The sequence below is a fragment of the Emys orbicularis genome, chromosome 13 (assembly GCF_028017835.1).
Source record: "Emys orbicularis isolate rEmyOrb1 chromosome 13, rEmyOrb1.hap1, whole genome shotgun sequence".
Taxonomy (NCBI): Eukaryota; Metazoa; Chordata; order Testudines; family Emydidae; genus Emys; species Emys orbicularis.
The window spans coordinates 9,274,623-9,300,372 of NC_088695.1; the positions used below are offsets into that span (position 1 = coordinate 9,274,623).

At 48.9% G+C, this 25,750-nt stretch overlaps 1 pseudogene; it reads left to right on the forward strand.

The window, feature by feature from the left end:
* Positions 1–234: 234 nt before the first annotated feature.
* On the forward strand, positions 235–25,155 carry LOC135887384 (zinc finger protein 621-like; annotated as a pseudogene).
* Positions 25,156–25,750: the final 595 nt, after the last annotated feature.

The window sequence follows — 25,750 nt, forward strand, 5'->3', positions numbered from 1 at the left end:
TGGGAGGGGCCTGGCCTGATTGGTAATAAACTAACTGGGTTTCTTCCCAGTGTGGCAGAGTCCAGAGCGTCTGTCTGCAGGGAGAGAGCCAGGGGGGTAATCGGGATGTGAAATGGACTCAAGCCCCTTCTGAAACCGCCCCTCCCGAATTGCCCATCTCGTCCTGACAGGCTGAGGAATCACTTCCACATTTCTCTCCAGATGGTCCCGACTTCCAGGAGACAGGGAAGGGAAATGGCTGTGATGCAGCCAGCTCAGGTAGGGGATTTTCAGGGAGCTTCAGGGGGGTTGTTGTAGAGGGGGAGGGGCAGAAAAGACACAGGGGGAGGCAGGGCGGGGACAGGGTGTGATAAACCTGCTGGGACACGTTCAAGCCGGGCCTGATTTTCTGAACAGGCCCATTGGCCTGGGGTGGGGAGGGGAGTTCCCCCATTTCTGAACCCGGACACAACCCCGCTGGGCAGGGCTGGGGAAACTGACCAGACTCCCAGTGCTGGAGCCTCACCCACTGGCCAGAGGCTGCTGTGAAATACGAAGGGAAACTGTTGGGATTTCTGTCCCTGTCCCTGGCTCAGAGCTCTGCTTCCTGTGTCAGCCTGTGGCTGGCAGGCGTGTGGGAAATGAGAAGACCCTGCCCTGCTTCGTCTGCTGGGGGGGACAAGGAGTCTTATTTTCTCCCCACCCCCTGAAGCTTCCTGGCTGCCCTGAGCAGGGTGGGGGTGGGATTCTGCTTCTCCAGGCCTCCTCCCCCGTGACTAGGGGGATTGTGGCTGGGGCAGGAGACGCTGAGTGGGGGAAATGATGTTTCAGATGCCGGTGACCTTCGAGGAGGTGGCTGTGTATTTCACCGAGGGGCAGGGGGCTTTGCTGGACCCCGCTCAGAGAGCCCTCTACAGGGACGTCATGCAGGAGAACTATGAGACGGTGACCTCGCTGGGTAAGGCATTCGTGTGCCCTCGGTTATTAGAAGCTGTGGGGTCTGCATATCTGACTGCCCGGTTGGATTAGGAAGGAATGGGTCGCAACGTGAAGTGGTTCTAAGCCAGGGGTCCAGAGCCTCCTGGGGAGCTGTGAGCAGGTTTTAGGGGGGCTGCCAAGCAGGGCCGGCATTAGAGTTGCTGGTGCCCAGGACAGAAAGTGGAAGCCCCACTGCATGGGGCTGTAGCCCGGGGCTGTAGCCCAGGGCTGAAGCTAAAGCCTGAGCAACTTAGCTTTGCGGGGCCCCATGTTGCGTGGGACCCTGGGTAATTGCCCTGCTCCCTACCCCCTAACACTGGCTTTTATATGCAGAAAAACAGTTGGTGTGACATAGGTGGGCTGCGGAGTTTTTATAGCATGTTTGGGGGGCCTCAGAGAGAACAATGCTGAGAACCCCTGGCATCATGGGCAGTGCGTAATGTGGGCAAGGGAAGGCTGTGCCTACCTAAATAGCCATGGGTGGCCCCGCCCACACTCCGCCTCCTCCTACCTGCAGTGCGGCTACTAGGCCCCACCCAGGCAGGCTACTCTCTAGGGAGCCTCCTGGGGCCACCCAGTGCTGGGGTGCCCCAGAATTGGGGCTGCGCCACCCAGCGCTCCAGGATGCCAGGACTCCCGCTGTGTCCTCTGGGATGGGTGGGAGGGCCACACACCGCCCGCTACCTGCCTGTTGCTCCGGGGCCAGGAGGGGGAGTGAAGCGGCTCAGCTTGGTGCTGGTGGCCAGCCTGACACTCGGGGGGGGTCGGCAGCTTGGCTCGGCGCCGGGGACAGGGCTGTGGCCAATGGGAGCTGTGGGGGCGCTGCTTGTAGAGAGGGGCAGCGCGCGGAGCCACGTGCTGCCCCCCCCCGAGGGGCCACAGGGCGCGTTGGACCTTCCAGGAGCGGCATAGGGCCGGGGTAGGCAGGGAGCCTGCCTTAGCGGTAAGTGCTGCCTGGTGGCAGGCCGCACCCCAAACTCCAGCACTGAGCCCCTTCCCGAAGCTAGCACCCGAAACCTGCTCCTGCATCCCCAGCGCCAGCACCCCCCTCCTGCACCTTGAATCCCCTCCTGCACCTCAATCCCTGCCCTGACTCTCCTCCGAGAGCCAGCACCCCCACCCCTTCCTGCACCCCAACCGCCTGACCCAGACCTGACTCCCCTCCCAGAGCCAGCACCCTGTATCCCAGGAGTTCTCAAACTGGGGGTCGGGACCCCTCAGGGAGTCGCGAGGTTATTACATGGGGGGGTCGCGAGCTGTCAATCTCCACCGCAAACCCCGCTTTGCCTCCAGCATTTATAATGGTCTTAAATATATTTAAAAGTGTTTTTAATTTATAAGGGGGGTTTCACTCAGAGGCTTGCTATGTGAAAGAGGTCACAAGTACAAAAGTTTGAGAACCACTGCTGTACCCCCTCCTACTCCCCAATACAGCCCCAGCCTGGAGCCCCTTCCCAGAGCCAGCACCCTGTACCTCCTCTTGCACCTCAACACTCTGCCGCAGCCCGGAGCCCCCTCCTGGACTCCAACCCCAGGCTCAGCCCAGAGCCCCCTCCCACACTGCAAACCCCTTGGCTCCAGTCCAGAGCCCATACCCCCTCCCGAACGTGAACCCCCTATCCCAGCACAGGGAAAGTGAGCGAGGGTCAGGGAGAGTGAGTGGCGAGGCGGGGGGGCAATGGAGTGAGTGGGGTAGGGCTTTGGGGAAGGGGCGGAGCCTCGGGAAGGGACGGGGCAGATCCTGGGTTGCCCTTAAATTCAAAAAGTGATCTTGGGAGTAAAAGGTTGGCGATCACTGACCTAGTGCTTACTACTTAGGAGTCAAAGGGGGTACTCCGAAGAGCCAGAACTATACCAGATAGCAAAGATCTGGCCTTAATGGTTTCCAATACCTCTCCCCAAACAAATGTGAAAGCTTAATGGAAATCACTTGTCTGGAATTCAAGTGATTTCCATTAAGAGAGGCCTCTCTCCTGGCCACTGCAACCCTGGAGCTGGGACTGGGACGTGACAGGATAGAAAATACAAGAGTGACACTGCAAATCAAACTTTAAAGCTGTAATACATGTTCCAGACAAAGCTAAATCCAAACATTTTAAGCAGCTGGTGGAGGTAACATTCATTTTAGGAACTAGATTAATTAACCTATGTACCGGTAAGCAATTCGGAAACGGCATCCAATGCAAAAGCTAGGCATAAATAATACATTGTCACTTTTGTGATTATAAAATAGTTATTAAATGTGATTTTTAATGATAGTTTTGCAGAGGAGAAGAGATGATTTAGTTGGATTCTTTTTAAAAAACTGACTCCAGGAAGCAGTAACTGTGGTTTTTCTCCAGCAGTCTCTCCCAACCTGCATAGCCCAGCTAGGGCTGGGAGAGACTGAGCATCAAACTCTCCTCTTCCCCAGGCCACCACCCACCAGGAGATCATCAATGGGGAATAATCTTTCACTCGCTCTTTTGCAAGCTCACAAAGCTTTCCCTGATCTGCCTAAATGTTTCCCTTCCTTTCTTAAGTTCATCCAGTTATTCCAAATTCCTCTCCCCCAATGCTTTGCCATATTCAGCAATCCCACTCAGGGCTTGTCTACACTGTGAAGTTTTGTCCCCAAAACCTGGTTTTTGGCCAAAAAACCGCGATAGCGTACACACTGCAAGATCACTTTTTTTCTAAAAAAACCCGCTAGTTTTGGTGACAAAATACTTCCACCCTGTGAGAAACTTTTGTCTTTTCCCCTCCCTTTATTGTCGGCAAACAGCCAGTGTAGACACCACAGGTTTTTTTTTAAATTTTATTGGCCTCCAGAAAGTATCCCACAATTCCCTTGCTGCCGCTCTGGTCAGCGGTTTGAACTCCGCTGCCCTGCAGCCAATCTGCTCCTCCCCCTTGCAAGCCCCGGGACTTTGAAATCTCATTTCCTGTTTGCTGGCTTCCCAGGTGAGCATGGCTGGCTATCGCCACAAACATGCACCCGCTTGGACCACCGCTGAGTAGCTGGATCTGATCAGTATGTGGGGAGAGGAGTCTGATCAGTTGCAGCTGCGAGTGACCTGTAGGAATCGGGACACATATGGGAAAATTTCTCGAGGCTTGTGTGAAAAGGGCTATGATCGGGACACGCAGCAGTGCAGAGCTTTTAAAGCATTGTGTTGCACGGATCTTGGGCCCAACATTGTACATGGATGCAACAGGGAAGCAACTCCAAAGCAGACGTGTTACTGCCCCTCATTGTCAAAGTGGTTCCTCAAAGCCTCTCTGATGTTAATAGCAGCCCTCTGGGCTCCTCTGACAGCCCTAGCATCTGGCTGCTCAAACTGTGCAGCCAAGCGCTCTGCCCCAATGCTCCACACCTGAGCAAACATTTCACCCTTAGATTCACACAGATTATGCGAAGTGCAGCATGCGGCTATGACCACGGGAATATTATCCTCGGTAAGGTCTAGCCTGCCATTTAAACACCTCCACCGCGCTTTCAAACGGCCAAAGGCACATTCGACTACCATGCGGCACCTGCTCAGCCTGCTGTTAAAACGCTCCTTGCTGCTGTCCAGGTGCCCTGTGTAAGGTTTAATGAGCCAGGGCTGTAAGGGATAAGCCAGGTCTCCCAGGATTACTATGGGCATTTCCACATCCCCCACTTTGAATTTATGGTCTAGAAAGGAAGTCCCGCACCCTGCAGCTTTCTGTACAGGCCACTGTTCCTGAAGATCTGTGCGTCATGCACCTTTCCAGACCAGCCTGCATTGATGTCGCTGAAATGCCCCCAGTGATCCACAAGTGCCTGCAACACCATGGAGAAGTATCCCTTCCTATTGATGTATTCAGAGGCAAGGTGATGTGGCGCTAAAATTGGAATGTGTGTGCCATCAATGGCACTGCAACCATTAGGGAAACCCATCTCTGCAAAGCCATCCACTGTGTCATGCACATTTCCCAGAGTCACGGTCCTCCACGGCAGGTTGCGATTTCTTGCCCTGCACACTTGGAGTAATACAACCCCAACAGTGGACTTTCCTACTTCAAATTGATTTGCGACTGACCAGTAGCAGTCTGGATTCGCCAGCTTCCACACTGTGATTGCAACACGCTTCTCGACCGGAAGGGCAGCTCTCAATCTGGTGTCCTTGCGCCGCTGGTCGGGGGCCAGCTCAGCACATAGCTCCAGGAAGGTTGCTTTACTCATCCTGAAGTTCTGTACCCACTGAGCGTCATCCCACACCTCCATGACAATGCGATCCCACCAATCAGTGCTTGTTTCCCTAACCCAAAAGCGATGCTCTACCGTATGCATCTGCTGTGTGAATGCACAAAGCACTGATAAGTTGCTGCTGTCCATATCACACTTCGATGCCTGCGATTCATCCTCTGCTAACTTTGCGAGTAACTCTTTGAGTAGCTGTGCTGCCATGCACGATGTCCTCACGACAGCTAACAGCGCATAGGAGAGAAGTGCGGGATCCATCCTCTCTCACTGCAGCTGCTGGCGCGCGCTACAACAGAATGACAGTTGGAAAAACGGCGCGAAAAGAAGCCAGAGAACTTTGGAGGGGTGGGACACAAAGCGGTGCATGACGGTACATTTTGCACATCTCAGGATGTGCCGGGCTCCGTTTCCGCATTCCCCCAACCCCTAGCGACGGATGGTGTCGCCAGGCACTGTGGGATACATACCCACAGTCCATTGCTCTCTCTGTCTACAAAGGTGCCCCAAATGTGGACACGATCTGTCGACAGACAGAGCAAATGTAGACATGTTTTGGCGACTTTACTTTTGTCGATTTTCCCTTGTCGACATTAGTTTCATCGACAAAACTTCCCAGTGTAGACAAGTCCTCTGTGGTGTAACCTGGGCTGTCATCTGCTTTCCCTAGGCATCATTCAGCTAAGTGATGTGGATTTAGCTTTTTCCAGTCATTCCCACAGCCCCTGGATCATTTCTCTCCCTCTTCTACAAGTGCCCTCTCGTCTGCCAGTACCTTGGTGCCCAGAACTGAATACACGGCCTCATGGACGGCTCAGGGGGAGACGGACGGTGGAGCGTTTAAATCTTTTCCCTCCTGCCCAGCATCCCCAAATACAAATGAAAGTACAAACACTTAGACCCAACGTAAGCCCCACACTGCAGGCACAGGGAAGAGGCTGCAACCAGCCCGTGACTGCCAGCCCCTATGACTGGGCTCCTGCGCCCACTTCCTCCCCAAGTCAGCTCATTCCTTGGCACTGTGGAAGTGATACTCAGTGGGCAGGGTCAGCTCCATTTCTAGCTCACGGAGCCCAGCCACCCTCTCACAGCTACCTTCTGCCTGCAGGAATGAGATTTGCTTTCCCAGCCCCCTCCCAGCTGCAGCAACTGGAGCCTGATTGGCTGGCAGTACAAAGTGCCCCTGAGTGACCTAGAAGCCATGAGTTACTGAGCTCGGCTGCCAGCCACTTTCAGCAGGGCAGGGGCAGTACTAGCAGTAAAGGGGGTCCCAGTTCCCAGAGGCCAGCTGGAGCTGGGAGAGACTGAGAATCGGACTCTCTCCTCCTCTCTCCCTGCTGCCGCAACCCAGCTGGAGCTGCAGAGAGGCGGCTGCTGGGGAAAGTCGCGTCTCTCCCTGGCTGCCGCATACAGCCCAGCTGGGGCTGGGAGTCCTGGGACACGCCAAACTTAAGTTTCTGTACCCCCACCCACCCCCTAATTCCCCCTCCTACCTCCAGCCACTCCCTATTTCCCCCCACCTACGCCCTATTTCCCCCACCACCTCACCTTCCACATCCTTTCTCCAGAGTCCAGGAGGCACCTAATTAGTGGAGTCACGCCTGCATGGCTCCACTAATTAGTTGTACGGCCCTTCATTAACTCGTGCGCAGGCACGCACCTTAGAGGGGACTATGGTTGCCGGGCAGCGCGGCCCCATCCCCAGTCCAGGAGCGCCAGGTTGCCTGGCAGCGCGGCCCCATCTTTCCCGACCCCGGAGCGCCGAAATGCCAGGTAGTGCAGCCCCAGCGTTGCCTCAGCCCAAGAGCGCAGAGAGGCCAGGCAGCATGGACCCAACCCTGGAGAACTGGGAGTCCGGGCAGCAATGGAAGAGCCAGCCACCTACAGAGCAGGAAGCAGGAGGGGGAGTGTGGGCGGGGCCACACCTAGCTATTTGGGAGGCTCAGCCTCCCCCTGCCTCTGATACCCACTGCTCATGCCTGAGACCTCCTAGTGAGAATATAACAACACCCCACCACCACCAGATATCTCCTGCTCCCAAAGGGTTACCACAGTCCCATATAGGGTCAGGTTAAACTCAGGGAATGTTCCTTGTGACAAATACTCTACCAATGTTCCATGCACCCTGACCTTGCCTAATTTCACCCCCTGCGCAGGATTTCCCATTCCCAAACCGGACCTGATCGCCCGGCTGGAGCGAGGGGAAGAGCTGTGGGTCCCAGATCTCCAGGCCGCTAAGGAAAGAGAGAGCCCAAGAGGCACCAGCACAGGTGAGAAGTCAGGGAAACAGAGACAGGAACATCTGGTGAGAGAAGGAAAAAGCTGGGACTCCCAAAAAGTGCCATGAGTGAGAGCCCTCAGTTCTGCCCCATCTCATCCAGGTCACGGCTACAGTCAGCAGGTGTCGTATTATGAAGGCAAACATCAGTCACAGCTTCCCACCCATCCTGTTAGCTGTCGGGAATTTCCTCCCTGACTGTAGTTCCCTGGGAGTGTTTGGGTGGGATGTAGCAGCAGAATCCAATGTCTCCATCTGCCCAACAGTCACTGTGTTGTGTTTTCCCTCTTTGCTATTCCCCTTTCTGTCCTTTCTCCCCGGCACAGGCAGTGACTCCTGTCTGGATTCTCTCTCTCCCAGCAGGTGATAGGACAGTGAGTGAGAACAAGGAGGAAAATCAGCAGCAGGAAGGTCCTTGGAAAGTGGAACTGCAGGGGACATTTTTGAGAAGAGCTGAAGGGAATTTTCCCCAGTGCTTGGAACAGGGAAAAGCCTGGGGAGATCAACACAGATCAGAGATTCAAGTGGGAAACTGTCCCAGAAAGAAATTAAATAAATCCATTGAACGTGGTGGAGGATGCAAGGATCCCAAGGAAACCACAGTCCAGCAGACAAGTCACAATGAAGAGAAACCCTACAAATGCCTTGACTGTGGGAAAAGATTCCATTTCAGTGCAAACCTTATTAGCCATTGGAGAACCCACACAGGAGAGAAGCCCTATAAATGCCTGTATGGTGGTCAGAGTTTCAGTTTGAAATCAACCCTTCATACACATCAGAAAACCCACACAGGAGAGAAACCCCATAAATGCCTGGACTGTGGGAAAACTTTCGGTCAGCGCTCATACCTTATTAAACATGGGAGAATCCACACGGGAGAGAGACCCTATAAATGCCTGGACTGTGGGAAAACTTTCAGTCAGCGCTCAGACCTTACTCAACATGGGAGAATCCACACAGGAGAGAAACCCCATAAATGCCTGGACTGTGGGAAAACTTTCCGTCAGCACTCACACCTTACTAAACATGGGAGAATCCACACGGGAGAGAGACCCCATAAATGCCTGGACTGTGGGAAAACTTTCCGTCAGCGCTCAGGCCTTATTAAACATGGGAGAATCCACACGGGAGAGAAACCCCATAAATGCCTGGACTGTGGGAAAACTTTCCGTCAGCACTCACACCTTACTAAACATGGGAGAATCCACACAGGAGAGAAACCCCATAAATGCCTGGACTGTGGGAAAACTTTCCGTCAGCGCTCAGGCCTTATTAAACATGGGAGAATCCACACGGGAGAGAAACCCCACAAATGCTTGGACTGTGGGAAAACTTTCCGTCAGCACTCAGGCCTTATTAAACATGGGATAATCCACACGGGAGAGAGACCGTATAAATGCCTCGAGTGTGGGAAAAGTTTCAGTTTGAAATTAACCCTTAATACACATCAGAAAACCCACACAGGAGAAAGACCCCATAAATGCTTGGACTGTGGGAAAAGTTTCAGACAGCACTCACATCTTACTACTCATAGGAAAATCCATACGGGAGAGAGACCCTACAAATGCCTCGAGTGTGGGAAAGGTTTTATCACAAATTCATCACTTACTGTACATGGGCGAATCCACACAGGAGAGAGACCCTATAAATGCCTCGAGTGTGGGAAAGGTTTTATCAGAAGTTCAGCGCTTACTAACCATAGGAGAATCCACACAGGAGAAAGACCCTATAAATGCCTTGAGTGTGGGAAAAGTTTCAGTTTGAAATCAATCCTTAATACACATCAGAAAACCCACACAGGAGAGAAACCCCATAAATGCCTGGACTGCGGGAAAACTTTCAGTCAGCGCTCATACCTTACTCTACATGGGCGAAACCACACAGGAGAGAAACCCCATAAATGCCTGGACTGTGGAAAAACTTTCAGTCAGCATTCATACCTTACTAAACATGGGAGAATCCACACAGGAGAGAGACTGTATAAATGCCTTGAGTGTGGGAAAAGCTTCAGTAAGAGCTCAGCGATTACCAAACATCAGAGAATCCACAATGATGTAAGAGACCCTAGAAACAACTTGACTGCCGGAAAAGATTCAATTTGACTTCCCACATCAGTGACCCACACAACAGAGAGACCTTGAATGTGGGGGAAGGTTTATGTGCTGCTCCCGGAGTATCGGGCATCAGCAGATCCACACAGGGAAGAAACTTCTGAGATGTTCTCAGTGTGGAAAATGCTGCAAGTGCAGGTAACCCCACATTGGACATCAGAGACTCCTCCGCACAGCAGGGAAATTCTCTCAGGGCCCTGACTAGGGCCGGCCATGGTGACAAACCCATTTCCTCATTCCCACACACATCGGGGCGTTTGGCTCCCAAGGATCCATCTGCCCATTGCTGGGGTGAGGATTCAGCAGCAGCCGAGCAGCAGCTGGTCTGTGACCCACTGGCTCTGCCTGGTCTAAGCAAACCCCAGGCAGAGGAGGAGAAGCCCCGATCAGCCCCTCCTCCCTGCTGCAGCCCTGCAGAGGTGAGAAGGAGCCCAAGGCTGTCAGGGGACTTGGGCAGCTTTCAAGCCAGGCAGACCCCCATCATGGAGGCCAGAGGGAGATGAGGAGACTGACAGCCCAGCTGGTCACCCCCTCCCCATCTACAACTGTGTCCTGTGTATAGACGATACTCATTGTCTCTGCCCCACTCACCCCACACTCATCCCTCTAACCTGAGCTCTTTGGCTTCCCTGCTCTCGGAGTGTTTCGTTTTGTGACGGGGTCCCAACGCCTCTCATGGCTTCTCTGCACTTTTCTCCCAATGTGTAGATGTTGCTCTGCTGTGGGGTGTGGGAAATGGGGGAGCTGGGGGCAGCAGTGGGCTGGGTTGGACTGAACTGGGCTGGGCTGGGGATGGAGAAAGGAGTCTGCCACTTGCTTGTCCATTTAAATAATAAAGTACAGTTTAGTTTCTCCCACTCCCAGTCTCCTTTGATTTGCATCAAATGGTTGCCCCCTGCAGAGGTAAGGTGAAAGATAAAGGCAATGCAGACTTGTTCTGGGATGGGAATGCACAGTGAGGTCACCCCATCTCCGTCACAGGCGCCTCAAACTTCCCTTAGAGATAAAGCTCTCTGAAACCTTGTGCCCCTCTCCCTGACCCCAGTACAAACCAGGAACAGTCTGATTGGGCTCCCGGGCTCATCCTCCTCTCCCTCATCCCGGTGCTAGTCAGGAGTAATCCCACTGGGGCCATGTGACCTGTCTACACCAGTGTGAAGTTGTTGTGAGAGGAGAATCAGACCATTGGCGTCTAGCTCTGTTTGCAATCTATGCGGCGGGCCTCCCAAGGGAGGCTCAGGAATGTGTCAAGGGAGGCGTGACCTGTGTGGGGTTTTTTGTTTTTGTTTTTTAAGAGCACTGGCTGCCTTCTGAGCTGATGAGTTTGTCTAATCAGCAGTTTGGGAAGGCAAGGTTAGTGGAACATGAATATCCCTATACCTTACTGTGACGGGTTGGATCACAGAAACCCCCTTGGGAGCTGCCACCCGATGTGCAAAGACTACCCCTGGCTCCTGTTTTCTCTGCCAGCTCACAGAAATGTGCTTGTCTTTATCACTCAGATGCCCAACTCCCAATGGGGTCTAAACCCAAATGAATCTGTTTTACCCTGTATAAAGCTTATGCAGGGCAAACTCATAAATCGTTTGCCCTCTATAACACTGATAGAGAGATCTGCACAGCTGTTTGCTCCCCCAGGTATTAACACATACTCTGAGTAAATTAATAAGTGAAAAGTGATTTTATTAAATACAGAAAGTAGGAATTAAGTGGTTCCAAGTAGTAACAGACAGAACAAAGTAAGTCACAAGCAAAATAAAATAAAATGCGCAAATCTATGTCTAATCAAACTAAATACAGACAAGATCCTCACCAGTTCCAGAATGCTCCCTTTTACAGGCTACTCTCCTTTTAGCCTGGGTCCAGCAATCACTCATACCCCCTGTAGTTACTGTCCTTTGTTCCAGTTTCCTTCAAGTATCCTGGGGGGTGGAGAGGCTCCTTCTTTAGCCAGCTGAAGACAAAATGGAGGGGTCCCCCACGGGTTTAAATAGACTTTCTCTTGTGGATGGAGACCCCCCCTCCTTACTCCTATGCAAAGTCCAGCTCAAGATGGAGTTCTGGAGTCACCTGGGCAAGTCACATGTCCCTGCATGACTCAGGCTAGGTCTACACTACCCGCCTGAATCGGCGGGTAGAAATCGATCTCTTGGGGATCGACTTATCGTGTCTCGTCAGGACGCGACAATCGATCCCCGAATCGACGCGCTTACTCCACCAGCGGAGGTGGGAGTAAGCGCCGTCGACTGGGAGCCGCGGCAGTCGATTTCGCCGCTGTCCTCACAACAGGGTAAGTCGGATCTGATACGTCGAATTCAGCTACGCTATTCGCGTAGCTGAATTTGCGTATCTTAAATCGACCCCCCCCCTGTAGAGTAGATGTAGCCTCAGTCTTTACAGGCCGAAGCCATTGTCCACATGGTATCTTGTATGTCTCCAGGAAGACTTCTTATGTGGATTGGAGCATTCCAAGATGCATTGTTCCCCAAGTGCTTCCTGATCAGGTACTTAACCTTGTGAATTCCTTCCTAAAGAAACTGACCAAATGCCTCACAAAGCTTACTTAGAAACCAAGCAAGTATACAGCCCATATTCTTAACCTCAAGTAGAAAATGATATATGTGTACAAATAGGATGAATAGATATAGTAGACCATAACCTTTACGGAGATATGTTACATGGCACAGGCAGCACAAAACATATTCCAGTTATGTCATACATACATTTATAAGCACCCCCCCCCCCATAAAGCTTATGGGGTACACTTTCACACTTACCTGTTACCAGTGTGGAGAATTGTGACAGTGAAGGAAATGTTCCTGTGTCTGTTAGGGGTAATGATTTGCCCATGAAGGGAGCTACCCCAATCTCCAAGCAGTTGTCTGTGAATAGCCATGTGCGCTGGGACAAAGGAAAGGATATCCCAAGCTGTTTGTCTGTTAAAGGGGAATGTTTCTCCAGCTCTTTTCTGTCTGTAGAGCAGACAGAAGAAGCCTGTCAGCCTATGATGGTTGAAAATGTATCAGTTAACACAAAGTTGGTTCTGGATACAACTAAAGCCCAGGAAGGAAGGGGTCCTAAATTTGTGTCTGCCAGGGATGATGACATTACAACTAGGTTGCGACCAGTTGATGTCATAAATAGCTCCCAGAGACCAAGCGATTCTGATGCTTCTATTTTGCTTGTAGCTAGTGTGTTGCTGGGTAAAGATATGACAACCTTGTCTGATCAGGGTGATATCATAGCCAGGGCACAAGGAAAGCATGAGGGTGATTTGACTATGTTACCCACTGACAGTGTGGAAACTTGTAACAAGGAAGAGAATACTTCTAATCTTGTGACTATGAAGTCTAGCTGGTTACCTGAAAGGGGGTTGTGTGGTAATCCTCCTGATGGGCCAGAGGTGATTCTGGATGTATGTGAAACTCAGAAGGAGTTTGGTGATTTGTCAGGGGTTGTGCCAAAGTCGGTTCTGGACATAAATAAAGCTCAGAAAGAATCTGTTGCAGTGCATGATATTGCAGAAGGAAAGGAATTTCTGGGTGAAGTCTTTAAAGTCTGTGAGAAGGAATTGTTCCCATTGACTCTTCATGGGCCGTTGCTGATAGGAAACAGTCTCTCTTCTGAGGAAACTGTGTTAGTGCCTAATGGGCCAGAGTCTTTCAAATGTGTAGGATTCCACTGGCCTTGCTTCAGAAAGAGCCAGTGTGGATAGCTTTGAAAAGATTTCAGATGAAAAAAAAAATTGTTAGGGACTTTAAACAGCCCTATAAGGTTAGCCAGCTTGTTGGGGAGACAGTGTTGTTGGAACATTAATGTTTCCATGTTGATTCGTTAAGTAAGCAGTCTGTGACTCAGGTACGGAGGAAAGATCGGGTTCCTGGTTTTTCAGAGCTGAACAGCCTTATAACTGAATCCACAAGGATGCAGGGGAGAGCAGGCAAACTCTCATCTCTAGACAATTTGAATATGACTTTTAGTCTCTTAGTGAACTTGACATCTGATTCCATGTAGAAGCAGAGGTTGGTAATGGAAGGACAAAAGAACCTTAAGTCTAACTGTGCCGTTATGAGTGTGATATAATATCTCATTGAAAGATGATAGGGCCAGAAAGAGTTAATTAACTCACTGACTGACCTGACCCATGGATGAACTTTAAAGACTGGTTAGGAAGATATGTAAATGAATAGAGCTTTGAAATGTAAGTCTGCATTGTTAGAGATCTCAAGGGTAGATGTTTGCTCAGGTCTTATGATGTAAGCAAACAAGTCTTGTCTATTGCTATAACTTTAATTCAAAGATCAAAAAAGGTATATTAACATTTATGATGATTATTATTCTCTATATGTCTCTTTGAAGGTTGTAGTAACCTATATGGTAATATAGAAGTTGTTTTGTCCTGGCTTGGTAAATCTAAGTATTGGAATGACCACCAGCTTCTGGGGTTTGTCTGCCCCGTTTTGTTTGCAGTTCACCCTAATTGAGTGACCTCAGCTGGCTCCCACGGGCAGCACCGTCACACTAACCTACTAGTGAACATGCCTGGTATCTCTTAAAGACAGAGTCCAGCCTTGGAATTGGTAATGCTTGAGGATCTGAAAACAAGTAAAAAAGCCAGTGTCTGTGTTGATGCAAATTATCTGCCTGACTGGGGGGAGAAAGACTTGCCCATAGCCATAAGCAAAGAGGATTCACCCAGTCAGCCAGTGGATTCTGTTACACAAAAGAGTTAAGATTTTGACCCTCGGGAACAGGGAGAAAGGGAAAAAGTTTATCATGCTAATGAAAGCCACAGGTTAACCCTAAAATGCCAGAACCCTGTGGTATTGAGCCAAAGGCATAACAAAAATGATTGTGAATGTACACTTGTAATAAATTTAATGTTAATGTTAATGCTAACAATGTGCAGAGTTTTTTGGAAAAGCCCTTGAACATGTTGGGAGTGATACTCATTATGTTGTAAAAGCCTTCATGGTTATACTGTTTCATTACATGACAACACACATTATGTGAAAAGGCCTGGTGATACTGATATTTCACAGTTAGTGCCAGTATCTAATCTTGAAACAGTACACAGCAGAAAAACCACTACAAGCTTGAACTGCTGTGCAAAAGGGGAAAATGAGATACAACACCTCACAGCCTTCATGGCTGAAGGCCAGAGTAGGTGCTCTCTGAAGAACATCAATGGCTATGTTAAGTCAACACATAGACCAAACCCTGGAACCACTAAAGTGTTTCACAAAGTAGGGACTAAGTTCCTGGCTGGGGCCAAAGTATGCCTCAATAACTTGGCCTTACAAAGAATTCAATCTAAACATCGCTCAGATCAATGTTGGAAGGTCCTTAAGGTGTATCCAGGAGCTCTAATTTCGCCCTTCTACACCAGTCTCACCTTAGGGGTGTGATGCATGGCTAGAAAGGGTTAAACCTCCTGCAAACTAAATAACCCTCAAAAGACATATGGGGAGATAATCTTTGTGTTTTTGTGTATTTACATATGTACAAGTAGGGTCCACAATGTAATCAACAGTCCCTGTCTATGCTGGATTCTGATAGGTCAGAGATCAAAAGAACATCCTATCATGTAAATGAATTGTAAACACGGAATATCTCTGTATTCATCTCTCTTTGCAATGTATAGCAAATAATCTGTGAATGGTGGAGGAACAAGCAAATGGCCTTATGTTAATTCTATAGCTAAGTACCGGTGATGGACCTCCTTCAAAGTCTGCTAATTACCTTTTGTTCCCCGAGCAACTCCAACTTGTCAAGAAGACATGACATTGAAGAAAAGATCCTTAGTCCTGATTCTGTCATCTCAGATCTGCTTAGGCTTCATCAGGGGACGTTTGAGTCGCAAGACTGAGGTCCCAGTTATGCTGGTACGCCCTGAATATGAGATTTGGACATTGGACTATAACCTATGAACTATTTCTGAAAGAACTTTTTGCAACTACAAAGCTCAACATCTTTGCTATGAATCTGCACCTCAATAGATTGAATTCATGTCTGTATGTATATTAATCTTTTAACCATACTCTTATGTTTTTTAATAAATTTTAGTTTAATTAATAAGAATTGGCTGTAGCGTGTATTTGGTTAAAATCTGAATCATTCTTTAACCTGGGAGGTAATGTATCCGATCCTTTGGGATTGGTAGAATCTTTTTTTATACGATGAGATAAGATTTACAGAAATTTGCATCATGTTTAACGTGGGTACCTGGATGGAGGGCTGTGGCTGAATCACTTTAAGGAAACTATGTTCTTTGGACTTCTGAGTAACCAGTAAGGTAATAAAGAAGCTGTTTTATGCTGGCTTGCTAAATCTAAGTATTGGAATATCCACCAGTTCGATGAGGATTTTCTGCTCCATTCTTTGCAGTTCACCCTAATTAAGTGACCATAGCTGACTCCCCACTCGGACCCCGGTCACACCCCTCTGCCCATTCTCCCTGCCCACTCTGCATTCAGAAAGCACCATTAGGAGAGAGGTGTTTCCACAGGGCCTTTTCTTGGAAGCCTGGATTTCCAACCTCTGCTACACAGCATCAGCCTCTGAGAGGGAAGCAGCACTGGCCTGGGACTCAGGAGACCTAAGCTCTATTCCCAACTCTGCCAGCAGCTTGTGGGGTGAGCTTAGAGAAATCTGTGCCTTCCAGAGAGGGAATAAATGGGGAGTGATAATATCAGCCTCTGAGCGTCTGTCTAGGGCAGGAAAAGTGGTTGCGATTAGCTAGTGCATCTCCTTTGCGCCTCCTCCCCCTTTTCTAGTCTAGACTGACCCTTAGTGGTTTATTACAATCCCCCGTTAGCAGAGTGATTGTTAGAGTCACTAAGGGCTTGTCTATAATGGCAATTTACTGTGCTGCAACTGTCTCGCTCAGGGGTGTGAAAAAACACCCCCCTGAGCGCAGCAAGTTGCAGTGGTGTAAAGCGCTAGTGTAGACAGTCCACCAGGGCTGGTAGTTAGGCCCCTCGTGGAGGTGGGTTTTTTTAAGAGCCCTGGGAGAGCTCTTTCCCAGCACTGCACCGCGACCACACAAGGCATGTTAAAGCGCTGCCGTCGTCATGGAAGGTCGCTAATAAAGGCTCATGTCACATTGTTCCTTATGAGCCTTACAAGAAGTGTGGGCAGATGATCTTTAAGGAACTACGTTTATATACTGGAAAAATATGTTTTAATGTCTGAATCAAAGCAGGGGTGAGAAATATGGTTTGCCAGACAAAGGGATACCTACTCATTTGTCTCCCCCATTCATATGAAGCATTGTAGGTGAACACATTGGAGGCCCAGTTTGCATATAGGACCAACAGAAAGACCACACTGGAGAACAAACAATGGGGGGGGGCACATCAGTGGTTTACTGGACTATAACTGGGGCACAAAAACCGCACCCTGCAATCCTTCAGGCAGCAAACAGTAGAGCACGTTTTGCATTCATGAAAAGGGGGATCCCAACAAAGGTGGCTGGTGACCCTGGGAGAATGCTTTAGCCATGGATTTTACTTGTTAAACTCAGACTGTCTGAATCCTATTATACCTGGTGTTCGATGTGTAACCTGTTGGTCTTATTTCTTCACTCATTATCTCTTAAATCTTAGTTGATAAACTCCTGTTTGTTTTCACTAAAACTATATCTCAGAGCTGTGATGTTATATTGGGGCTGATCCTCAATTAAATCAAACAAGTTGGTATTGTCCCTTTGGGGCCGGCTTACCTGGGAATTTGAGTGTCCAGTGGAGAGGGGCTGGACACTAGAGAAGGACATGATGGAGGAGCTCCAAGACAAGGTTGTGCCTAGTGTTAACCTGCAAGGCAAAGTAAGGACTGGCAGAGCCTTGGGCAGTTTGACTGGGGAGCTAAAGGCTGGAGGTGACAGGGAACTGACACCCAGTTCAGCAGAAGGACGTCCCCCTTGCACTGAGGCAGGGGGGTAACAAGGAGATTCACAGTCCGGGACTCCCTGAGAACACATCACAGCCAGAACCTGCAGTCTATGCAGCTCAAGGTTGGCAAAATAACACCTCCAAGGGGCTTAAAAAAAACAAAAGAAAACCAACAACTCACCGCCCTCCAATGCCGGGGATTCCACAAGCTCCCTTGGAATCTATTCCAGAGCTTAAATACCAGCATGGTTGAAAGTTTTCGTAATCTCTAACCTAAATCTCCCTTCCTGCAGTTTAACACTTCTTACTTCTCCTCCTACCTTCAGTGGCCATGGAGCACAACTGATCCCCAGTCTCTGTATAACAGCCCTTAGCATGGCTGCAGACCATCACCAGTCTGCTTTTCTCAAGACTAATAGACCCACTGCTTTTAACCTTCCTCCACAGGTCGGGTTTGCTAATCCTTTTACCATTTTTGTTGCTCTCCTCAGCACTTGATCCAATTTGTCCTCATCTTTCCTAAAGTGTGGTGCCCAGAACTGGACACAGGACTCCAACTGAGGCCTCCCCAGGGCCGAGCAGAGCGGGATAAGGACCTCCCACAACTGACATACAACACTCATATTAATACACCCCAGAATACCAGCCTTTTCCCCAGCTGCATCAATGAGTGACAGCCAGACAGCATCTGAGTCCATTAAAGACCATTTCCCCTTCCCCACATTATTGAAGACAAGGGACAGTGGGCGTTTGAGAAATTAAATTCTACTATATTCTTTTCAAAGCAAGAAATAAAAGCTAAATCCCCCCACCCCATCTGCATCCAACGCCCAGCTCCACACGGTGCATTTCATACCCAGCCCAGCACATTGCTGCTCCAGCCACACACGCGCCCCAGGGAAAGAGGAACAAGTTAAAGCTGGTAGAAAAGCGCTAACAATCCATGAGAGGCATTTGCCCTCCCTCCTCCTCTCAGCAATGGGAAGACGCCGACCCCTCTCCACATCAATCCTATTGGGACTTCATTGGTAACCCTTTAGAGTTCAAGGACGACTTCACACAGCACTCGTAAGACATTTCCTCTCTCTCCTGGACATGTGAAGTGAGTTCACAGTTCTCAGCCTCAGCTCTCTGACTCTCAAGAACAAACAGTGCCTGTAACAGTGCCTCCATGGGTCACAACTGAAAATACCAAATTCAGGATAAATTGCTGAGGAATGGGGCAGACACACTGCAAAACTGGTGATTATTCTCCCATGACATATATCAAACCAGCAACAAAAGTAAACTTCTGTTTCACCACACTGGCGAACAAGACATCCAAAAAGCCGTTTCCTTAGGCATTCCAGCCCTTATATCACCACCAAAAACTCTGAACTTAATGATTGGTTATTTACAACCAATTTCATGAAACAGCAGGTTCTTCTGATCCCAAAGGACCAGCCACACACCCAGGTCAATATATAACTCAGATCTTACCCAATAATCACACTGTTGCCAATCCTTTAGTATCTAAAATCTAAAGGCTTATTTATGAAAAAGAAAGAAAGGTGAGAGTTAAAATTTATTAAAGGAATCAAATACATACAATAATTGCAAAATTCTTGGCTCAGGCTTGTAGCAGTGATGGAATAAACTGCTAGTTTAAATCAACTCTCTGGTGGCTTCCGAATCATTGGAAAGTCCTCAGTCTTTTGGTTAGAATGCTCCTATTAGTATAAGTCCATAGTACAGAGGTTTGAGCAGGAAAAAGGCAAAACAGAGATGTTTCCAGTGCCTTTTATAGCTTCTCTCAAGTGAAGGGAACCCCATTGTTCTCACTGTGAAAAACCACAGTAACAAGAGGTGTTTGGAGTCACATGGGCAAGTCACATGTCCATGCCTGATTTCACTCAGTCACTCACAGTACAGGCCATTACCTATACTTCAGATGGAACGTTCACAGGAAAGTCTGTGCAGCGTAGGTGGGCATCTGCCATTGTGAGTTAAGTGTTCTTTTGATGGGCCACTGAACTTGAATAGTTCCTCCAAGATGTGCAGGTGAAAAACCTTGTGGGTGTTACCCAGGAGCAAACATTTTTGAAATACAGGTATACAGCCAGTAGTCAATCTCAAATACAAAAATGGTACATACGTACAAATAGCATAATCATATTCAGCAAATCATACCCTCTCCATTGACACCTTACTCAGCACACTTTGTATAAGATTCACTGATTATATAACAATGGTAGCAACAATGATCTACATGGTCATATTTTAATCAGATAATGTCAGAGTGCCCTTGCAAGGCCCTGTCCACCCACCCACCCTCTACCCATCCTGATTGTATCTCAAATCTCTGCAGGGATCAGGCAGTAACTTCCTTCCCCATTTCAGTCTCTGATTCTCAGAGTGCATATCCAGCACTCGTCCGCAAATGTTTTTGTGGATAGATACTGATCATTTTCATTGTTCAAAGGACAAGAAAATCTCATGACAAAAGCTAGGGAAATGTGAAAAGAAAATCAGAAAGGACCATTCTGGCAAGTGATCATTTGTCTTTTGAAGTCCCCAATAAATCTGAGTTACATCCTGTCAAACTAATTTAATATCAAAATACGTGGCAAAACAGCCTTCACCAAAAAGAAGAAAAAAACCTCACAAACCCGGGTGGGCTACAAACCACTTTCCCGTTCATGAAGTGAAATCCCAGAGAATCTTAAGACTCAAAATCTGGAGAACAATTTTACCCATTTCCTTCTGAACAGGCTAAACGTGCTTTACTCAGCACTGTCGCATTATTTGGCTGTGTTATTGATAAAAGTTTTAGCATCATCGTAATGGGGGAAAAAAAGAGGAAAAAAGACAAACCTCACCAAAAACTTCCTATCTACAAATTATCTGGATTTGGCTGAAAAACTCCAGATGCCACTTTAGCAATAGGGATTGAAGCTCAAACTGTGCTTAGGGGTTCATTTGAATTCCCCCTTCAGGAACGTGACATTTTCATCTCAAGTGAGCAGGGGCCTGACTGAGGATCAAAGAAATCAAACCCTGATTCCTAAGCATGGTGGAAAAGGACACTGTGGTAAATGACACACATGAAGGTGGAGGGGTAGAATGGGAAAACGATAAACTCTCCATGGCTTGGGCAGAGGCTGCTCAAGAAAAGACGTGTGAGTTTGATGGGGATAGGAGGGAATCCCCCGGACTCAACCCATCCCTCTGCAATAACACAGAAGGTAAAACACCACATTATTTTACTATCCCTGCTCCAGCTCTTTTAGAATCTATTGAATGCTGGTGTATAAGGGAGAAACAACACAAAATAATTAAATGCTTTTTGGCATAATCTGGAGCAATGTGAGGATGTCTGGGAATGAGACAATCTCACTCCATAGGGGGCACTTAGTGACTCTAACAATCACTTTGCTAATGGGAGATTGGAATAAACTGCTAAGGGTCAGTTTAGACTAGAAAAAGGGGTGGAGGAACAAAGGGGACGCCCTAGATAATCTCAACCACTTTTCCTGCCCTAGACAGACACTAGGAGGCTGATATGATCACTCCCCATTTATTCCCAGTAGACTCCTGAGTTCCAGGCCAGGGCTCTATCAACTAGGCAATGCTGCTTCCCTCTCAGAGGCTGATGCTGCTGTAGCAGAGGTGGGAAATCCAGGCTTAGAAGAAAAGGCCCTGTGGAAACCAGGCTCTGATAATGGTGCTGTCTGAATGCAGAGGAGGCAGGGAGAAGGGGCAGAGGGGGTGAGTGATGAGAAGCAGCACCTCGCTACCCCTTGGCTCTTGCTCGCCTCTTATCCCATGATTCCCAAACACTTGATACCCCAGGACTAAGCTCCAACAGCCCCAGTTATTCAATCCCCAGTGTCCTCCCCAGAACCCATCACCCTGCCCCCTTAACATTTGATCCCCCAGAGACCAATGTCCTGGTGGATTCGGGGAGCGGAGGAGTTACCAGCCCCAGGGATACTCCCCCTGCAGGGGACAGTTCCAGGTCAGTGGGGGAGCCCAGCCCAGGGGCTGGTGGAAGATGGTCGATGGGGACAGGGGTCTAGAGTGAAGGTGGGGCCTGGCCCAAGTGTTCTTCTCCTCATCACCATAGCAGGGGGATCCCGGCTGGGAGGGGAAGGGAGAGGGGGGAACTTCAGCCAGGCAGAGGGAGCGTCTGGAGGAGTTTCTCTCTCCCCCTTCCCCCACCTGTGGCCCATCAGCTCAGCAGCCAGGGCTGCAGCAGGGAGGAGGGGCTCATGGGGACTTTGCCACCTCTGCCTGGGGTTTGCTTAGACTAGGCAGAGCCAGAGGGTCACTGACCAGCTGATGTTCGGCTGCTCCTGGATCCTCACCCCAGCCATGGGCAGCTGGATCCTTGGGAGCCAAATGCCCCTGATGTGTGTGGGAACGAGGAAATGGGTTTGTCACCAGGGCCAGCCCTAGTCAGGGCCCTGAGAGAATTTCCCTGCTGTGAGGAGGAGTCTGTAATGTCCAACAGGGCGTTTGCTCCACTTGGAGCATTTTCCTCACTGAGAACATCTCAGCAGTCACTTCCCTGTGTTGATTTGCAGATGCCTGATACTCTGGGAACACCAAATGAAGCTTCCCCCGCATTCAAGGTCTCTCTGTTTTGCAGTTCACTGATGTGTGAGTTCGGATTGAATCTTTTCCTGCAGTCAAGCTACTCCTAGGGTCTCTCACACCTGGGTGGGTTCTCTGATGTTTAATGAGGTGCAATCGCTGAATGAAACTTTTCTCACAGGCAAGGCATATATGAAGTTATGACCATGATCTTGGGGGGTGGGGGAATACTGAGATTGCTCAGTTAAGGCAAACTGCAAAGAATGGGGCAGTCAATCCTCAAAATTGGTGGATATTCCAATACTTGGATTCAACAAGACAGCTTTTATAATACCTTACTGGGCTACACAGGCCAAAGCACAGCTCCCTTGAAGCAACCCAACCTGGCGCTCCCTCCCAGACAGCCCAGTTAAACATGATGGGGATTACTGAAAATCTTGTTCATTTTATAAAAAGTTCTACCAATCCTAAAGGATCATAGGATCATAGAATATCAGGGTTGGAAGGCACCTCAAGAGGTCATCTAGCCCAACACCCTGCTCAAAGCAGGACCAAATCCCAACTAAATCATCCCACCCAGGGCTTTGTCAAGCCTGACCTTAAAACCCTCTAAGGAAGGAGATTCCACCACCTCCCTAGGTAACCCATTCCAGTGCTTCACCATCCTCCTAGTGAAAAAGTTTTTCCTAATATCCAACCTAAACCTCCCCCACTGCAACTTGAGACCATTACTCCTTGTTATGTCATCAGGTACCACTGAGAACAGTCTAGATCTATCCTCTTTGGAACCCCCTTTCAGGTAGTTGAAAGCAGCTATCAAATCCCTTCTCATACTTCTCTTCTGCAGACTAAACAATCCCAGTTCCCTCAGCCTCTCCTCCTAAGTCATGTGCTCCAGCCCCCTAATCATTTTTGTTGCCCTCCGCTGGACTCTTTCCAATTTTTCCACATCCTTCTTGTAGTATGGGGCCCAAAACTGGACACAGTACTCCAGATGAGGTCTCACCAATGTCGAATAGAGGGGAATGATCACGTCCCTCGATCTGCTGGCAATGCCCCTACTTATACAGCCCAAAATGCCGTTAGCCTTCTTGGCAACAAGGGCACACTGTTGACTCATATCCAGCTTCTCATCCACTGTAACCCCTAGGTCCTTTTCTGCAGAACTGCTGCCTAGCCATTCGGTCCCTAGTCTGTAACACTGAATGGGATTCTTCCATCCTAAGTGCAGGACTCTGCACTTGTCCTTGTTGAACCTCATCAGGTTTCTTTTGGCCCAATCCTCTAATTTGTCTAGGTCCCTCTGTATCCTATCCCTACCCTCCAGCATATCTACCACTCCTGACAGTTTGGTGTCATCTGCAAACTTGCTGAGAGTGCAGTCCACCCCATCCTCCAGATCATTAATGAAGATATTGAACAAAACCGGCCCCAGGACCGACCCTTGGGGCACTCCGCTTGAAACGGGCTGCCAACTACACATGGAGCCGTTATCAATACCCGTTGAGTCCGATGATCTAGCCAGCTTTCTATCCACCGTATAGTCCATTCATCCAGCATTCATCCAGCTCTTTAACTTGCTGGCAAGAATACTGTGGGAGACCGTATCAAAAGCTTTGCTAAAGTCAAGAAATAACACATTCACTGCTTTCCCCTCATCCACAGACCCAGTTATCTCCTCATAGAAGGCAATTAGGTTAATCAGGCATGACTTGCCCTTGGTGAATCAATGCTGACTTTTCCTGATCACTGTCCTCTCCTCTAAGTGCTTCAGAATTGATTCCTTGAGGACCTGTTCCATGATTTTTCCAGGGACTGAGGTGAGGCTGACTGGCCTGTAGTTCCCCGGATCCTCCTCCTTCCCTTTTTAAAAGATGGGCACTACATTAGCCTTTTTCCAGTCATCCGGGACCTCCCCCGATCGCCATGAGTTTTCAAAGATAATGGCCAAGGGCTCTGCAATCACATCCGCCAACTCCTTTAGTACCTTCGGATGCAGCGCATCTGGCACCATGGACTTGTGCTCGTTCAGTTTTTCTAAATAGTCCCGAACCACTTCTTTCTCCACAGAGGGCTGGTCATCTTCTCCCCATACTGTGCTGCCCAGTGCAGCAGTCTGGGAGCTGTCCTTTTTTGTGAAGACAGAAGCAAAAAAATAATTGAGTACATTAGCTTTTTCCAGATCCTCTGTCACTAGGTTGCCTCCCTCATTCAGTAAGGGGCCCACACTTTCCTTGAGTTATTCTTAACATCTCTTGCTAGCTGCAACTCCAAGTGTGATTTGGCCTTCCTGATTTCACTCCTGCATGCCTGAGCAATATTTTTATACTCTTTCCTGGTCATTTGTCCAATCTTCCACTTCTTGTAAGCTTCTTTTTTGCGTTTAAGATCAGCAAGGATTTCACTATTAAGCCAAGTGCCTGCCATATTTACTATTCTTTCTACACATTGGGATGGTTTTTTCCTGCAACCTCAATAAGGATTCTTAAAAATACAGCCAGCTCCCCTGGACTCCTTTCCCCGTCATGAAAAGCAACAGAGGGTCCTGTGGCACCTTTAAGTCTAACAGAAGTATTGGAGCATAAGCTTTCGTGGGTGAATGCCCACTTCATCTTGCGTCTGATGAAGTGGGCATTCACCCACGAAAGCTTATGCTCCAATACTTCTGTTAGTCTTAAAGGTGCCACAGGACCCTCTGTTGCTTTTTACAGATTCAGACTAACACGGATACCCCTCTGTTACTTTCCCCCTCATGTTATTCTCCCAGGGGATCCTGCCCATCAGTTCCCTGAGGGAGTCAAAGTCTGCTTTTCTGAAGTCCGGGGTCTGTATTCTGCTGCTCTCCTTTCTTCCTTGTGTCAGGATCCTGAACTCGACCATCTCATGGTCACTGCCTCCCAGATTCCCATCCACTTTTGTCTCCCCTACTAATTCTTCCCAGTTTGTGAGCAGCAGGTCTGGAAGAGCTCTGCCCCTAGTTGGTTCCTCCAGCACTTGCACCAGGAAATTGTCTCCTATGCTTTCCAAAAACTTCCTGGATTGTTTGTACACAGCTGTATTGTTCTCCCAGCAGATATCAGGGTGATTAAAGTCTCCCACGAGAACCAGGGCCTGCGATCTAGTAACTTCTGCTAGTTGCCGGAAGAAAGCCTCGTCCACCTCATCCCCCTGGACTGGTGGTCTATAGCAGACTCCGACCACGACATCACCCTTGTTGCTCATACTTCTAAACTTAATCCAGAGACTCTCAGGTTTTTCTCCAGTTTCATACCGGAGCTCTTAGCAGTCATATTCCTCTCTTACATACAATGCAACTCCCCCACCTTTTCTGCCCTGCCTGTCCTTCCTGAACAGTTTATATCCATCCATGACAGTACTCCAGTCATCTGAGTTATCTCACCAAGTCTCTGTTATTCCAATGACATCATAGTTCCTTGACTGTGCCAGGACTTCCAGTTCTCCCTGCTTGTTTCCCAGGCTTCTTGCATTTGTGTATAGGCACTAAAGATAACGCGCTGATTGTACCGCTTTCTAAGTCTGAGACAGGAGTCCTCCCGTCTTGCAATCTCCTGCTCGTGCTTCCTCCCAGTATCCTATTTCCCCACTTATCTCAAGGCTTTGTTCTCCTTCTCACAGTGAACCTCGTTTAAAGTCCTCCTATCCTGCTTGTTCTTCCTCCCGGTATCCCATTTCCCCACTTACCTCAGGGCTTTGGTCTCCTTCCCCCGGT